This window comes from Pleurodeles waltl, chromosome 3_1 (genome assembly GCF_031143425.1).
Source record: "Pleurodeles waltl isolate 20211129_DDA chromosome 3_1, aPleWal1.hap1.20221129, whole genome shotgun sequence".
Classification (NCBI taxonomy): domain Eukaryota; kingdom Metazoa; phylum Chordata; class Amphibia; order Caudata; family Salamandridae; genus Pleurodeles; species Pleurodeles waltl.
Genome location: NC_090440.1, coordinates 1,467,870,069 through 1,467,889,166, shown reverse-complemented (window position 1 = coordinate 1,467,889,166; position 19,098 = coordinate 1,467,870,069). Strand labels below are relative to the sequence as shown.

The 19,098-nt window shown below is 41.8% G+C and overlaps 1 protein-coding gene across 1 annotated transcript in view; it reads left to right on the top strand.

The window, feature by feature from the left end:
• DARS1 (aspartyl-tRNA synthetase 1) overlaps nucleotides 1-19,098 on the top strand; it is a 473,122-nt gene that overhangs the window by 280,770 nt on the left and 173,254 nt on the right. The window lies entirely within an intron of this gene.

Here is a 19,098-nt window from a genome sequence, read left to right as displayed (position 1 = left end):
TGCACAAACAAGAGCAGATTTCGCAAATAGTACACTAGCATATATAGGTTTAAAAACATGACATGCAAAAATAATGATGTACATCTCATAGATGAATCAATTGATTTTCATGAGAAGATGGCCAATTCAACGTAGCAAAGTTCGAACAAAAAAAAAAACATGTTTCATCAAAACGTGTACATAGGATAGAGGGGGTATGTGTTAGCAATACTATTTCCTTATTTCTGCTCTGTATCTAAATCTGTCTTTTCATTAAAGTAAAATGTCATTTCTTGGTGCCTTTAATGCAGATTGGGAGATCATAATCCTTTAAATTAAGAATTTGTGTAAACAGCCTTGGTTATTTAGGCCTAATTAACATTTTCTTCTTCCATGAGTAGACATCTTACTCCTAGGAATTCAAAATTAATTCCGACTCAAGTTAGAATTAACACACAACTATCCACAGAAAAAACTTTTGTAATTCAGGCTGTGGAAGCACACTCTTGTCACGAGGTTTAAAATAAGTAGGAGTTTTTGTTAAGGAGACCCTCATTGTGACCGTAGTACAGGCTGTCTGGATCGGTTTCTTTTTGTGGACGAATGATTGTGGCCCTCACTTCACTTGTGATCTTCTGTGTAGGCCACAGAAACGCAGCTGGTTGCCCAGTCGTCTTGCAGCTAGCTCTGCAAGGTGTGGGACCTGGATCTTCTGTCCTTCATAATCCCCATTTTCCATTGTTCTGGCAGCTCCTCTGTTCTCATGTCCTGACCAACCCACTACTGCAGGCCTCAGAAAGACCAGCTGTTGGATTGCATTTCAGTTATCCTGGCGGGGTAGTCTATAGGTTCATGGTATTAAAGGCTTGACATTCATTCATAGCAACAGAAGTAAATTAATTGGTTTCATTTTCAGCCCGCACTTCAAGTGACTACAGGGTATGCCTGTCACTCAATAAATGGAATAAAAATGTCTTCAACCTTGTAAATGCATAAAACATATATAATTGATAAATCAATAAGACAGAGCGTAACAGTTAATGTGAAATAGATCATGTAAGAGCATTTAACAACCATAGGTCTTCATCTGCCAATATTTCTGTGACTTTACTACTAGATACTTAGTATTTCTTTTTTACTGCATAAGCGTTTGTGGGGTTGTTACCTTATCCTGTGAAAAGGTAACATCCCCACAAACGCTTATGCTTACTTTAATGATGGTGGACGATTTACGTCTCAATCAAAAAATGTTTCTTTGTACTTTAAATTCGAAGTTACAGTGAGACTCCCAGTGCTAAAAGCCTGAAGTATTGGGTATGCCAGTTCCTAGTGGTCATACTACACCTCACAAATTAGGAATAGGAGGTGCAGTTGGTGGCGTGTCTGACCCCTTAATAAGTAAACTTACAATGGGACACGATTAAGCCGATGAACCTTTTGACTGCACTTTAGATGTTCCCACCATATATTCAGTATGTACAGATCAATTATCAATAACAATCAGTAACATTAGTAATCAATAAGAGTTACAACAGTAATTGTTGCACACCATGTCCTTGCAGTCATGAATAGCCACACCTTTATGTAAAAGTTAGAATATTTATTTCCCTATTAACAATGCTAGTGTCATGTAACATAATCTCAAAATCAAATGATAGATAGAAACAACACTGGCTGTCCAAAGTGGAGAAAGAATCATAATCTAATCAAAACTTGAGCTACTACACATTCAAAAGTTACAGTGCAAATTAATAGCAAGAATAACTGCGCAAACAATATTACATACATTTAGATTCAGCAAAGAAAAGACCTCAAACGCTACTCCATGTATCGAACTTCATTAGTGAGGACCCTAACTAGCACCAGAATAGAATCGCATGTTTGGGCTTCATGCAAAACAATTTAGTCAACACACATTTGAAAAAAATAATCTAACTACGTCTCTGTCAAAATAGCGTGGTTGGTACCTGGAAACAAAAGCAAATAGACATAGCAAACAACATCATAGTCAATATACCTATCTTCACTTTGGATCAGCAAGATGTGACAGTCTTTGTCATCAGGACATCAGTCTGGTCAGCGAGGCATCAGGATTCATCATCAAAGTTCAGAAAAGGCAAAGTCTCTTTAAACATCTTAAAGTTAAGCATGTCTCTTCTCAAGACGCTCGAGAATGTAATGGCTTTTCGGCAAGATAGAAAATGGGCAAGTGTCTCATGTTCACACTTTGTCCAATAACTAAAACTTCAAATCTACATTTCTACTAGTACACAGTTCATATGTCGATGATTGGCTCCTTACATACTGTTCTCATTCATCCGGCTCGTCAGGTAACCATATTCTTGTAGCTTATACTCCAGTCAGTCTCTTTATTGTACTCTCCTGGGAAAGTCAGTCTTACACACATTACATTAACAATGTTGCATTAGCTAGTACAGCATGTTCTAGCAAGCAGTTCTCATGAGAAAGTCTTTTAGGTACGAGCACATTAGGGCAGCACAGTGGAAAATCACAATTCAATTCTCTAAGCAGACATTTTATTAAACATCTAAGAAATGCAGTTTGACATGAGGCTGTGCAACTAGGCCAAGACCTCCGCTAAGTTAAGACTTTCAGTTAGTAAAGCTAATACATAATGCATAACCCTTAATATGACACATTACTACATTAATCAAACAAAAGCTCAACATTTCATATTAATAAGCCATTAATAAGTACACTTCATGAACATTGGCAGCCACTCACGTGGTCACACTTTCAAATGCGTGCATTTTTTTAATACATTTTCTATGCAAATGCAACATTGAAAATACATGAATATTCATTAGTAGTTTCAATGATAAGATCAGCGCTAGCAATCCCTCCTCTAATGACTAAATGTGTCATCACACCAAACCTTTTCTCTAAAATTTTTGCTTCTGCTAAAATTCTGTCATTTCAATCCCTTCAAATCTTGGTTCCCTTTTCAAATTTTCCCTAAACAATTTTCCCCTTTTCTTTTCTTCCCTCCTTTGATTATTCTTTGTCTTATTCAATTTGATCCTTTTACACAAATTACATATCCCCCATATCTAAATTAAGCAAACCACAATAATCAATATCCCTTGTATTATCTTCAATAGTATCCCTTTTCCAATATTGCTGAGGCAATTTCCCACTGAAACAAATCCCTTGCCAACTCTCTCCCAAACACCTGGTTCTTTCAAATCAGCATTCTCATTAGTCAAATGTGTAAGTAAGCTTCTAATTTCTTTACTATAGTCAGGAATGAACCAACAGCAATGCCTAGAATTAAGCATTTTGCAAACTCTGCGATCCTTTGCTAAAAGTATGTCTATTGCAAGGTAGTTCTGAAGAGTCATAGCCCTTTCTGCAGCTAGTTCAGTATCTATCAGGAGTATGGCTCCTGAAAAATTGGTCAGCATGTTATCCACAATAGTAGACAACTTTTGAATCTTTATCGAATTCAGAACAACTCCTACTGAAGGAATTATTGCTCCAAATATATCTCCCACTATGCTAGAAGTAGACTCTCTCCTTTGTCTTATATGATGTAACTCAGTCACTTTCGGAAATTCCTTTAAGTTGTCAAGTTGAAAAATCTTTGGGAAAACTATCCCCAAATAACCTGTCCATACCATCCTCTTGGAAGACAGTAATAAGCATTAGGACCACAGATGTAATATATCCAGGAATCGCTGGATCCTGTTGCTTTAGCATAAATGTCCATTTGCTCTGAAACAAAAACACATGTCTACATTAACTTGTTCCCACAAATAAAGTGTCAGTGTGAGTTTTAGGCCTATATACACAAAGCTTCCCTATGTGTTGCGCACCTAAAGCTAATTTCCCCTGTGTTTTTGTTCCACGATAAGCATAATAATTTCTAAAAAGTCCTTTTCTCTAAGCCCTTCTCTAACCTCTCCTTCAATGCTTTTCTCCTATCATCGGTGTGATCTAAGAAGCTCTTTTCTTAAGGTGTAAGCAAGCATATTAGGTTATTTCTGTGCGCATAAGCTGCACCAAACGTTAATGTAGGGTCAAAGAAACCTCTAACCAATACTATGCCGTTATCCTTAGCTACTCTACTCAGGTATCTAATTATAGGGGCAAACGAAAATACCACATCATGATTGGAATAGAAATACTGAATGTACTCCTGGTTATAGAATCTTGTTAGTAACAGACTACAACTTATCTCATAAGTTTGAGGCAAGCTATGATAAGTAGCTCCTTCGACTGATGAAGAATCTGTGTACACACAAAACAATTCTTTGCATCCATTGTCTCAACATAGTCACTCAATAAGCGATAGAATACATTAGAAGAAAGTTCCCTTTGTGCATTAGCACCCTCATACAGATACTTTTAATCTACCCTAAACTTCTCCATAAATTTTAATGCAGTAGTTGTCTCTATAGCTGAAGTATGGTTTGCTTTACTCTTGTCAAGAACAGTCATACCCACAATCAATATCACAAACAATATCACACATAAAATTGCCAAACCAATGCTCATGTATTTACAGCACCTATTTTTCCTACCCTGCTGGCTAATGTTACTCATGATCTGTAAAGAATCAGAAAGTATAAGAGAAAATTTCAAAAAATCGCAGCAAAATCTAAAACAAAAATCTTCAATCTTATTTCACCAGTTATGTACAGCTATTAGTCTCACTTTCAGAATCACTTGTCAAAATCGGTTTAGCAGCTTGTCAAAATCAGGTTTCATAAAGTCTAATCAGATTATCAAAGTCTTTTCCCGATTACATTCAACAGTTTCTTTTCCCTTTGCACCTTTTTCTCAAATTATCTCAACAGTTCAGTTCATCCACTTCCTTTAAATGCCAAAATATTGACCTGGAATGTCTTGATCAAAAGAAAAAGACAAAAATGCTTTCTGCCATTCACTTGTAGTTGCTTATGCCCATTCAGGACTTGCGTACTTTCGACTTGCTATTCCCTTTTTTTCAACTTTCGATCACCATTCAATTCTCCTTCGCTTTTATCTTATCTCCTTGTCGTATCTACTTCTTCCTCAATTGTTGTCCAAACAACTGCTTCCTTTCTCTTTGCTTGTGGCTCCGGCCACTTATCTCCTTTCAGTGGACCTTTGGTCACTGTTCTTTTCAGTGTTGAACTTGTAACTTCTTGCTCTGTGGGGTTTTCTCTTGACGACCAGCAACTGGTTCAGGAGGAGTTAGATCACAATGGCTTTGATCCGCCTCAACTCCTTCCCCCTCAGGGTCTGGTGTTTGCTCTGTTTGTCTCTCAAAATTGCCTGGTTCTGGGAAAGCCCCCCTCTGACTAAGCTCTCCTGCTGCCTCAATTGAGATAGGCTCACTGTCACCCTCCTGGAGGTCTTCTCCTTCGTCTCTCACAGGAGTGACTGAGCTGTCCTCAATGGGCTCAGGTTCAGTCTCAGTTCCTCTTTCTTTTCCTTCCGGCCCTGAGACTTGTTCTGTCGTACTCTCAACAACTCTTCTTCATTGCCCAAAGGACATGCCACTTTCTTCGTGTGGCTGGTGTGGATCCAGTTCGGAACTCCAGTGCACTTCACAGCTGTGGTAGTCTTCAGAACTACCTGGAATGGACCATTCCAACGAGGCTCCAAACCTGTTTTCCTCACGTGTTTCCAGACCACAACCCAGTCACTGGCTCTCCGGTTGTGCCCTGGGTCATGGGTCGGTGGCAGTATGATGTCCTCCACCTGCTGAGAGAAAAAGCGAACCACATCAGCCAGACCTTTGCAGTAGTCCAACACCATATCATCTGTAATGTTGTCAAGAGCATTTGCAGGCACCACTGGCAACCTCATGGCACGGCCCATAAGGATCTTATGCAGCGACAATCCTGTCTTCTTGTTGGGTGTGTTTCTCATTATCATCAGAACTAAAGGCAGTGCAGTGCGTCAGGCCATTTCAGATTTGTGGACGCACACATCTTTGCAACTCTTGACTTCAAGGTACCATTCATCTGTTTCACTAGTCCTGATGCAACATCTGCTCAATGTACAGTGCTACCCACATTAATGTAATTCCTTCATTGTTGAAGTGACTTCCCCTATCTGGTTCTAAAGAGATCGGAATCCTAAAACATGGTATCAGTTCCCTAAGCAGTAGTTTTGCTACTGTGAGGCTATCATTTCTTTATGTAGGGTACGCTTCAATTCAGTAACTAAAGATGCAAAAAATTACCAACACATATCTCAAACCTCCACACACAGGCATCTCAATAAAACCTCCTGCTCTTCCAATGTGGCTCAAATTAACCACTATATCTTTCCCCACGTTCATTTGCTGGCAAATGACGCAACAATGGCAAACTGCTTCAGCAACCTGTCTAAACCTTGGGTTTAACCAATCGTGTTTGAACAAATGAATCATGGCATCCCTCCCAACATGTGCTTGACCATGATAATACCTAGCTATTTGAGACAACAGACTGTTAAACAAAAACAATTGACCCTAAACCCACAGTTCATCTTGTCGCTGTATACGTGTCATTTTGCTCATGAATGTTTTTCCTCCCTGTCAACATTACTGTGCAACATTTTCAATTCTTCCAGTGTATCAATTACTTTAAATGCAAAACTCGGACATGCTTCATCTTCTTCAGGTAACAATTCCCACGTATCCTTAAATGATATACAGTTCAATGCACAAAACCTTGCGACTTGATCCGCATCTCCGTTCCCCATTGACACAGTCTTGTGATTTCAAATGTGCACTGCATTTCACCACTTCAGTCTTTTCAGGCATTTGGATAACATACAACAGTTCTTTAATTCTTTCACCATTCCCCACTGGTGAACCAGAAGAGGTCATGAAACCTCACTGTGACCATAACTGGCCAAAATCATGGACTATCACAAATCCATATTGACTATCTGTATAGATGGTAACTTTAAGCTGAGCAGAAACATGACGAGCTCTAGTAAGGGCTACCAGTTCCGCTACTTGTGCAGAATATACTCCTCGAAGCCAAGACGCTTCCAGTAAACCAGAAATTGTGCGTAATATTCTGCTCTCAGTGTCCCTGTATTGTCTCTTAGACAGGAACCATCAACAAAGATAATTTGGTCATTTCCTTCCAATCGGGTGTCTCTAATATCAGGTCTCTGTTTTGTGCACAGATAGTTACTTCAAGACAATCATGCTCAATGTCTTCCAATTTTTCAATTTCAACATTTTAATTTGGAAGTAAAGTTGCCTGGTTCAGCACTGTGCATGTTTTCAAAGACACATTTGGTGACCCTAGAATATTTGTCTCATATCTGGTCAATCATGCACCTGTTAGGTATTGGGTCTTCGTCTTTGTAAGTAGGATCTCAATGGATTGAGGGACCAAGATAGTTAAGGGGTGTCCTAATACAATGCCTTCACACTGTGTGAGGCTCTGTCCAACCGCTGCAACTGCACGCAAACAACCTGGTAATGCTGCTGCGACTGGGTCCAAAGTAGCTGAAAATATGCTACTGGGCGGTTTACACCTTCATGGACCTGCGTCAAGACAGAAAAAGAACATGCATTGCGCTCATGACAAAACAATGTAGAAGGTTTAGTGTAGTCAGGCATACCCAAAGCCGGAGCTTTGCACAGACTCTCTCTCAATCTAGAAAACTCTTTCATGCAAGCCTGGTCAGTGACTTCCTTGTAGGTCAGCTTTTGCAAGGGTTTGGAATTGACTGTAAATTTTGGAATCCATTGGCGGCAGTAGCCTACCATCCCTAGAAACATCCTGACATCTCTCTGTGTGGTCGGGGGATTCATCTGCAATATGGTTGTGACCCTTTCTCTAGATATTTTCCTTGAACCCTTCTCAATCTGGTGACCCAAGTATTTCACTTCCTTCTACCAGTACTGCAATTTAAGTGGAGACACTTTATGACCATTCTTTCCCAAATGGTTCAGCAAGGCAATCGTGTCATACTTGCACTCATCCCTTGTTATGGACGCAATCAGCAAGTCATCAATGTACTGTACCAAAGTCGATTGGAAAGGCAATTCCAACGATTTTAAATTATTTTTCAAGATCTGATTGAATATGGAAGGTGACTCAGAAAAACCTTGGGGAATTCAACAACAACAGTAAACTCGATCCAGAAATCTGAAACAAAAGAGAAATTGGCTGTCCTCATGAAGAGGCTCAGAAAAGAATGCTTGTGACAAGTCTGACAGTGAACCACTCACCATCACATGGAATCTGAAACATTATCACAGCTGGATTAGGTACCACGGGGCAACATTTGATCACAATGTCATTTATTTTTCTCAAATCCTGGACAATTTGAACTTTCCCACAGGGCTTTTTCAATCATATTACTGGTGAATTACATGGGCTGCTCAACACTTCTTTCAGGACCCCTTGTTCCACAAATTCTGCAGATATTTGGGCGACCTTTATGAGAACATCTTGTGGCATGTGGTACTGGGGAATCTGAGGAAAAATCTCAGTCGGCTTCACAGAAACTTTAACTGGCTCAACTCCCTTTATCAGACCTATCTCTTTCCCTGTCAGGTCCCACACTTTCTCTTTAACAGTTCCCTGTAAGTCAGCGTGAATCTCCTTTACTGTGAACACTGGAAAGAAATCAATCAGGAGGTATTCCTCATTTTTGTTTTCACATTCGGTCTCTGGAGTTGGGTCATCTTCATCACTATTCATCTGTATCTTGATTCCATCATTGGAACAAGTAATCGAGCGCCTTGCTTTACATAGCAAGTCTCTTCCTAGTAGGGATACCGGACATGAATTGCAGACTACGAATTTGTGCAATTCCTGAAAGTTGCCAATCTTAGCCTGTACTGGATCTGTAATTGGGTTGGTCAAATACTGATTTGCTACTCCTACAATCTGGACCCTCTATCCTGACAGTGGCAAATTTGGGACTTGTAGCACTTCTTACTGAAGAGCGTGTAGCTTATGTGTCAACCAAGAATGAAAATCTGTGACCCATGACTTTTCACTTCACATAGGGACCTTTCTGATCTACTTCTAAGGAAGCTGCAAGCACACACGCCTCTTCAGCCGAACTCTCAGTCATCAAGTCATTAACGGGAATTGATGAACTGTGTTATTACTTTGCTTGGACCTCTGACCTGTTGAGGAAGCATCACCTGCTACTGTTCCATTGGGGCTTGAGGTATTTGAATTTGCTATCTAGGTACCATTTTAGCCTGCTGTTGCATCAGCTGCAGCTGTGTCATTTGTGCATGCGACATTTGCACCTGCTGCATGGGTTGAAACTTTTGCATTTGATTCACATTATTCTGAAAATTCAGATTAGGAACTCTCATTCTTGGTCCTCTCATGTTTTGGAATGAACTGATGTCATTAGTTTGCTGAACAGCACCTTCCTGCACCATCATCGGACACTCCTGTTTCCAATGTCCGACCGCTCCGCAAGCGTGGCAAGGCAACAATTTCTTCATTCCCTGCACGTCATTCTGAACCACTACAGTACTTATGTCTGGACCACGGTTTACATTACCTCTGCGATTTCTACCTCTTATCTGATTCTGAAATACCACGTTTCCCTGCTGCTGTTGTGGAAAATTTCCCTGATCCCTGTTTGTGCAGCTTTAATCTGCATCATCATCACCTTCTCTTTCAGCTTTCTCTGCTTCAATTCAATCTCATCACTACAGTACTTAGCATACTGAAACACCTCATCAATCGGCTTGGCTTGCCAGCAAATCAAGTGACTCTTAATCATTTGGCTAATTTCAGGTCTCAATCCTTGCACAATCCTGAACACAAAATGAATCATGTCTTTCCGCTCAATTGTTTCTGTACCACTGTAATGCTTGAACGCCTGCAACAATATCTCATAGTATGCATGTATCGACTCTTTTGCTTCCTCAGCTGTCCTATCAGTTCTCTGCCAGTCAATGTTTTGGGGCAAAATTCTCGTCTTCAGGAATTCAATCACCTTGTAATAATAATTCATTACCTCAGAAGACAGCGCACCTGTAACTTGATCTCTCTCTGATTCTTTTGTCAGCCAATCTATACTCCCCTTACACTCCATCCACAGATCAGCTGGAACCACTATCTCTATCAAAGTGTTCAAGTCCTCCCACAGACACTTTGCAAGTTTCACAAACCTGTCAGTTTGGTGGTACCATTCTACTTGCTTCTCTCTCAATATAGGATAATCATTTGTAAATGATAGAATGCCACTTCTGCTCCAAGGAACATGAGCAAAATTCACTCCAGGAATCTCCCTCATTGTTAGGATTTTCACTGGATCCTTGTCCTGCTGCACATTTGTAGTCAGCTCAGCAGAATCTCTTTTCCTTCTATCTCTTTTCTTTACCCATCTGCCTTCTCATTTGTGTAATGCTCCCCAAGTCTGGGCATTTTGAAGTAATTCCCTAAGGTGTGCTTTCCTTCCAGCAGATCTCATGTGTTCAAAATCTTTGGTCTCAAAATGTAATCTCTAACTCCTTTTCAAATGTTTTGTGTTCTCTATTTCTATCCTGTATTTCCCTGCCAGTTATGCTAGCTTTTGATGCATATTGCTCACTTCCCTCGTAATTTTCGGGCACAGATCTCTCAACTCGGCTCCTGTGTAGGACTCTAACCTCTTCACACCCATATTTCCCTCAATGAGCTCACCCGGTTCCATGCTAAGTCTAGTGTAGTTCAAGTACTCATCTCCCTTAGGAGCACTTTGCGGGTATTCAGCTTGTCCAACCATCAGGCAATAGCTGGGCAGTCAAACCTTGCAATGAAATGTTGTTGGCCTGGACAGGTGGCCCCTATTGTACAACTGTATTCGGAGCGTGCGGCGTCAGTAATTTCAAGCTCTGACTAATGTTCGACCCTATCACGGTATCTGGAGGAACTCCGAATGGACCAAGGTCTAGTAATGATCTAGATCCATCGAAGGTCTGTCCCACAGGAGAGGCTACTCGGATATGTTCATTCATTAAGAATTCTGACTTAGGACTCCATGTCTATTTGCACTGGGTTTCTCTTGTGCGAACAATGGCACAATCGGACCTATCGTAACAGGCACTCTCACTAACCAACCTATCCCAGTGCGGCTCCAATAACGTCACACTCACACGTACTGCGGCTGACAAAGTCTTGCGGCGTGTCCTCCCAAAGTTAGATTCACACAAAACTAATGCAAAATTATTGCGAGCACTAAACAAAATCAAAACCCAGTTTGTCCGTCTACTAGAGGTTGGGTAACACAATCGCTTTAGAATACTCTTTTCAATATACTCCGGAGTCTTAGACCACGTAGTGTCCGTACATCAACAACCACATTGATAATTTTTGGGCACAAAGAGCCAAACACATGTGAAGTTACACGACTTCCCTACCCTCACACTGCGGAGTACGCACACTCCTTCTACAACTTAGTTTGGAGTACGCAAACTCCGTAAACCCTCACAAACATCACAATTCCCCTGCAATTTGCATAAGCTGTGAAAGCGCAAACCTATTCCATTCACACTATCACTATAACGTTGAGAACGTCTGCAAACAACCATAGGCAAGCTCCAAGATTCTGGGGAAGTCATTTCAGGACTATGGAGCACATTTTCTCGCCAGTTTCTATCATTGAAAAAAAGAAATCCAATTCTCGGTGGTGATGAGCTCTCAAAAGATAAGACCATCAAACTACCACCATTTCTCGGGACACCTATTATTTCTTACTTAAAATCTCTGGGACCTGATACTCTACTACCTCTCCTTCCGGACCGCATAATGGGCTCTCAAGGAGACAAACCATCAATCTCTGCTACCACGTCTGTTGGAGCGTCTGACCTTAATAAGTAAACTTACCAGGGGATGCGACTAGGCCGATGAACCTTTTGACTGCGCTTAAGATGTTCCCACCATATATCCAGTATGTACAGATCAATAATCAATAACAATCACTAACAGTAATCTGTAAGAGTCAGTAATTGTCGCACACCATGACCTTACAGTCATAAATAACCACACCTTTATGTTAAAAAGTGGATGATCAATTTCATAAGCTTGTTATTTGTTACCTGTTATTCTGCGGTGATTTCACTACAGCTCCTCACTTCTTAACAGTTTGTTGGCCCATAGCACTTGTCCTAGTATATGGAAGTATGCAGTTGTGAAGCCCTCGCTCAAAAAGTCCCATTCTGCCCTGACCCACATCATTCCCAATTTACTCTAATCATACCTTGGGGGAAGTTTTGGAAAAAAACTAGTGCTCCCATCAGCTGCAAAAAGTTTGTACAGGAGAACAAACTGCTTGGCCCTTTCCAAGCTGTCTTACCCAGGACACAGCATAAAATTAGTGGTGCTGTCCTTACACAAAGACCTTCCACAACCAATAGATGGAGGTGGTGTTGGAGAACTGATTTTGCTATACCGTTCCACAGCTTTCAACACCATCGACCCAAAGGTCTTCAACAAGCCACTGATTCAAGCCTGTATTTTGGGAACCGTGCTGGCCTTGTTCTAGGTATTGATGATGGATAGAACCCAGTCAGTCAAGTTTCACCCTTTTTCTTCAACACCTAGAAAACTGAGGTGTGGTGCCCAGCAAGGATAATTCTTATCCCCAAGGCTTTCTTGCCTTACAAAAGTGATACCCATCCCACTTACTTCATCAAAAAGGGGTTAACTTTTACTGTGTGTGGATGGCATCCCAATCATCTTTGGGCTATATATATATTTATTTATTACGTACTGGCGGTCGCCAGTAGGTAGTTATAGTTAGCACCATGTTTCCATAGAAAAAGCTTTTTTTGACTTGCCTATATCTGTCACCGTTTGCTGAAACTTCATGAAATTTTCCAAAAAAACGTGTGTGGTAATTTTCGTTGTGCATGGGAAGTTTCAGGGTGATCTGTCAAACGAAGGCCAAAAAACGAGGGGCAAGGGGTGAAAAAACAGGATTAGACTAAAGTTGGCAGAAATATGCAGATTACGCTTTTTTTTAGCTAGTTAATATTAAATGGAAAATAAATTTGTATATCTAGGGCTGCGGATCCTTTGCGATGATTTTGTGGTGGTTGCAGCGTATTTGCAAATGCACGCGTCACCAGGAATGCTGTGATTGACTGGCCGCAACCTGACCAGAAAGTTGCAGCCCCCATTTTAAATCCCAGGACACGGTCCTGGGGCTGAAAAACTAAAAGAAAAGTGGCATAAGGGGTCAGGGTGGAGGTACCCTGACCCCAGGTGTGTGACATAGGGGAGTTTGAGGTTCAAATTATGGGTTTAAAATTATTATTTTTTCCGCCACATGCGATTTTCACAAATACATTGCGACACACAGCGCGGCTCCTTGTGTAACACTGCAACTAATTTGCAAATATCGGTCCAGATGAGTACAGCCAAAAATAAATGAATAAAAAAATATTCACAGACTCATTCATATGCTAATTCATTCAGTCATGGATGCATTCAGACTCATTCACCCACTCATAGACTCACACACCCACTTTCAGACCCACTCAGACACTCATGCACCCACTCACAGAGAGAGGCCCTGTGGCCAACCTCGCCCCGCACAACAGAAGGGCGTGCGTGGCACGAGATTGATGGTCATGGGGTTGGCTGCAAGCCAGGCCCTGCGGCCAACCCCTGTCGCACATGACTGGAGGCAGTGCATGGCGTGAGGTTAAATGGTTATGGAGATTGGCTGCAGGGCCTGACGGCAGGCCAGGCCCTGCAGCCAACCCCAGCTGCACATGGCCAGAGGCCATGCGCAGTGGTGGTTGGATTGACCTGTAGTAATTAAAATTACTTTTTAAAAAATGGAAATTGACTAAAAAAAAAAGGTGAAGGGACGTTATGAATAGGAAATAGAATTTTAAAAAACATAGAAATTAATTGAAAAACCCAATGGTTAAAGGGACGTTATAGTTAGGTTCTGAATTTACTCGTTCAAAACCATAGAAATTCAGCAGTTATAGTTCGTTATTTCAAGCAACTATAAGTCGCGACTTCGCCATGCACAGCTGATTACTCGACATATATCATTTATGACACCTTCTGTGGCATCATTGATATCATCAGTAAAACATCTGCAATAAAATTATTAATAAGTAAACTGTGCATGATGAGGGCGCGAGTTAAGGACACTCAAAATAACTCTAACTATAACTTCTGAATTTCTGTGGTTTTGTACAAATAAATTCGGAACCTAGCTATAACTCCCTGTAACCTTTTTTTTTTTCAGTGAATTTCTATGTTTTATTAAATTCTATTTCCTAACTATAACGTCCCTGTAAAGTTTGGCTTTTTCAGTGCGAGTATATGTGTGTATATATATATATATATATATATATATGTTCGGTGGCATGTGTAGCTGCAGATACACATGCTGTGCACATCCCGCCATCTGGTGTTGGGCTCGGAGTGTTACAAGTTGTTTTTCTTCGAAGAAGTCTTTTCGAGTCACAAGATCGAGGGACTCCTCCCATTTCGGATCCATTGCGCATGGGCGTCGACTCCATCTTAGATTGTTTTTTTTTCCGCCATCGGGTTCGGACGTGTTCCTTTTCGCTCCGTGTTTCGGGTCGGAAAGTTAATTAGAATCTCGGAAAAATCGTCGGTATTGTTTGCGTTCGGTATCGGGTTAGTTATAACAGATCGACACCGACTTTTGAAGAGCTCCGGTGGCCCTTTGGGGTTTTTCCGATCCCCCCGTCGGGGCCTGGTCGGCCCGGCCACGTGTCTCTTCAAGGCTGATGGAACGGACCCCATTCCGCTTCTGCCCAAAATGCCATAACAAGTATCCATATACAGATCAGCATCTGGTCTGTAACTTGTGTCTGTCTCCAGAGCACAAGGAGGATACCTGTGAAGCCTGTCGAGCGTTTCGGTCGAGGAAGACATTAAGAGACCGAAGAGCAAGAAGACTGCAGATGGCGTCGGCGCCGACAGGACAAGGGCGTTTCGAGGAGGAAGAAGAAAGCTTCTCCATCCATGAATCGGACTCGGACGAGCTCGATCCCGAAGAAACGCTGAAAACCGTGAGTAAGACATCGAAACATAAAACTCACGAGAAGACAACAAAAGCCCAGGGTACGCCACCGCCAACAGGCCATGGCTTAACCCGAAAGATAGGTGACCGATCATCGGCACCGAAAAAGGGCATGCATGTGGCGAAGTCATCCGACTCCGGTCGAGATACCGCCACACAACAATCTCGGGCCCGAGACACCGGCCCGAACAGGTTCGGCACTGAGACAGTGGCACCGAAATGGTTCGGCACCGAGAAACCACGACGACGAAAATAAAGAAGGTTGCCTCGGAGCCCAAAAAGGCGACCGAAAAGATTTTGATTCCGAAACATCCGGCCTCGGAACCGAAAACAGGTTCCTACACAGAGGAACAGGGATTGTCCTCCCAGATGCAAGGACATAAGTTCGGAGAGGAACTTCAATCTGTTGAGCCAGACTACACTCAAAGAAGGCTCCACATTCAAAAAGACACAGGGAAGATAAGCACTCTTCCCCCAATTAAGATGAAAAGAAGACTTGCCTTTCAAGAAAAGGACAAGCAGCCACAGGCAAAGGTGGCAAGACAAACAACTCCACCACCATCTCCACCACCATCAATGCACACATCACCGGTAGCCACTCCACCACTGATGCAATCTCCGACTCATACTGCAATGAGCCAAGATGATCCTGATGCATGGGGCCTTTATGATGCTCCTGTATCAGACAACAGCCCAGACTGTTACCCTACAAGGCCGTCGCCACCTGAAGACAGTACAACCTACACGCAGGTGGTCTCAAGGGCAGCTGCGTTTCATAACGTCACCTTGCATTCAGAACCAATTGAGGATGACTTTTTATTTAATACACTCTCCTCCACTCATAGCCAATACCAAAGCTTACCTATGCTCCCAGGAATGCTAAAACATTCAAAACAAATATTTCAGGAGCCTGTTAAAGGCAGAGCCATAACTCCAAGGGTGGAAAAAAAGTATAAGCCACCACCAACAGACCCTGTTTATATTACGCAGCAATTAACACCAGATTCTGTGGTTGTTGGGGCAGCTCGCAAGAGAGCAAACTCTCATACCTCGGGAGATGCACCACCTCCAGACAAGGAGAGTCGCAAATTCGATGCTGCGGGTAAAAGAGTTGCAGCACAAGCAGCAAACCAATGGCGTATTGCCAATTCACAAGCACTTTTGGCAAGATACGATAGAGCTCATTGGGACGAAATGCAGCATTTCATCGAACACTTACCCAAAGAGTTCCAGAAAAGGGCACAACAAGTGGTAGAAGAAGGACAAAGTATCTCCAATAATCAGATACGGTCATCAATGGACGCAGCAGATACAGCTGCAAGGACAGTAAATACTGCAATAACAATAAGGAGACACTCATGGTTACGTACGTCAGGATTCAAGCCGGAAATACAACAAGCCGTGCTGAATATGCCCTTTAATGAACAGCAGTTGTTTGGGCCGGAAGTCGACACTGCTATTGAAAAACTCAAAAAAGATACTGATACCGCAAAAGCCATGGGCGCACTCTACTCCCCACAAAGCAGAGGCACATTTCGCAAAACACCATTTAGGGGAGGGTTTCGAGGTCAACCTACAGAGGCCACAACCTCACAAGCAAGGCCCACTAATCAAAGCCAATACCAGCGGGGAAGTTTTCGGGGGCAATATAGAGGGGCACAATTCCCAAAAAATAGAGGGAAGTTCCAAAGCCCCAAAACCCCTCAAAACAAACAGTGACTTCCAAGTCACACATCCCCAACACATAACACCTGTGGGGGGGAGACTAAGACAATTTTACAAACATTGGGAGGAGATAACAACAGACACTTGGGTACTGGCAATTATCCAGCATGGTTATTGCATAGAATTTCTCAAATTCCCTCCAAACGTGCCACCGAAAACACACAATATGTCAAAACAACATATAGATCTTCTAGGACTAGAAGTTCAGGCATTACTACTAAAAGAAGTAATAGAATTAGTACCAGAACACCAGAAAGGAACAGGAGTTTACTCTCTGTACTTTCTCATACCCAAAAAAGACAAGACTCTGAGACCTATATTAGATCTCCGAACATTAAATACCTACATCAAATCAGATCACTTTCACATGGTGACATTACAAGACGTAATCCCACTACTCAAACAACAAGACTACATGACAACACTAGACCTAAAGGATGCATATTTCCATATACCGATACATCCTTCACACAGAAAGTACTTAAGGTTTGTATTCCAAGGAACACATTACCAATTCAAGGTGTTGCCATTCAGAATAACAACTGCGCCAAGAGTTTTTACAAAGTGCCTAGCAGTCGTAGCTGCACATATCAGAAGGCAGCAAATACATGTGTTCCCGTACCTAGACGATTGGTTAATCAAAACCAACACTCTAGAAAGGTGTTCACAACACAGAAAGTATGTCATAGAAACCCTACACAAACAGGTTTCTCAATCAACTACACAAAGTCACACCTTCTGCCGTGTCAAACACAGCAATACTTAGGGGCGACAATCAACACAGTAAAAGGGATTGCCACTCCAAGTCCACAAAGGGTTCAGGCATTTCACAATGTAATACAGGCCATGTATCCAAATCAAAAAATACAAGTCAAAAAGGTGATGAAACTCCTAGGCATGATGTCCTCATGCATAGCCATTGTCCCAAACGCAAGGTTGCACATGCGGCCCTTACAACAGTGCCTAGCATCACAGTGGTCACAGGCACAGGGTCAAATTCTAGATCTGGTGTTGGTAGACCGCCAAACATACACCTCGCTTCAATGGTGGAACAGTATAAATTTAAACCAAGGGCGGCCTTTCCAAAACCCAGTGCCACAATACGTAATAACAACAGATGCCTCCATGATAGGGTGGGGAGCACACCTCAATCAATACAGCATCCAAGGACAATGGGACACTCACCAAAAACAGTTTCACATAAATCACTTAGAACTATTGGCAGTATTTCTAGCGCTGAAAGCATTTCAACCCATAATAAGCTACAAACACATTCTTGTCAAAACAGACAACATGACAACGATGTATTAACTAACCAAACAGGGAGGCACACACTCAACACAGTTGTGTCTCCTGGCACAGAAAATATGGCATTGGGTGATTCACAACCACATTCGCCTAATAGCACAATTTATTCCAGGAATTCAGAACCAGCTAGCGGACAATCTTTCTCGGGATCACCAACAGATCCACGAATGGGAGATTCACCCCCAAATACTGAATACTTACTTCCAGAGTTGGGGAACGCCACAAATAGATCTATTTGCAACAAAGGAAAACGCAAAATGCCAAAACTTCGCATCCAGGTACCCACAAGATCAGTCTCAGGGCAATGCGTTATGGATGAGTTGGTCAGGGATATTTATTACGCTTTTCCCCCTCTCCCACTCCTTCCATATCTAGTAAACAAGCTGAGTCAAAACAAACTCAAACTCATACTAATAGCACCGACATGGGCAAGGCAACCTTGGTACACAACACTACTAGACCTCTCAGTAGTGCCTCATATCAAACGACCAAACACACCAGATCTGTTAACGCAACACAAACAACAGATCAGACACCCAAATCCAGCATCGCTGAATCTAGCAATCTGGCTCCTGAAGTCCTAGAGTTCGGACATTTAGACCTTAAACAGGAATGTATGGAGGTCATAAAACAAGCTAGGAAACCTACCACTAGACATTGCTATGCAAATAAGTGGAAAAGATTTGTTTATTACTGCCACAATAATCAAATTCAACCCTTACACGCATCTGCCAAAGACATCGTAGGATACTTACTACATTTGCAAAAATCTAAGCTAGCTTTTTCTTCCATTAAAATACATCTTACAGCAATTTCAGCTTACCTACAAATTACGCACTCAACTTCTCTATTTAGAATACCAGTCATAAAAACATTTATGGAAGGTCTAAAGAGAATTATACCAACAAGAACACCACCAGTTCCTTCATGGAACCTCAACATTGTCTTAACACGACTCATGGGTCCACCTTTTGAGCCCATGCACTCTTGTGAAATGCAATACTTAACATGGAAAGTTGCATTTTTAATTGCCATCACATCTTTAAGAAGAGTAAGTGAGATTCAAGCATTTACCATACAAGAACCATTTAT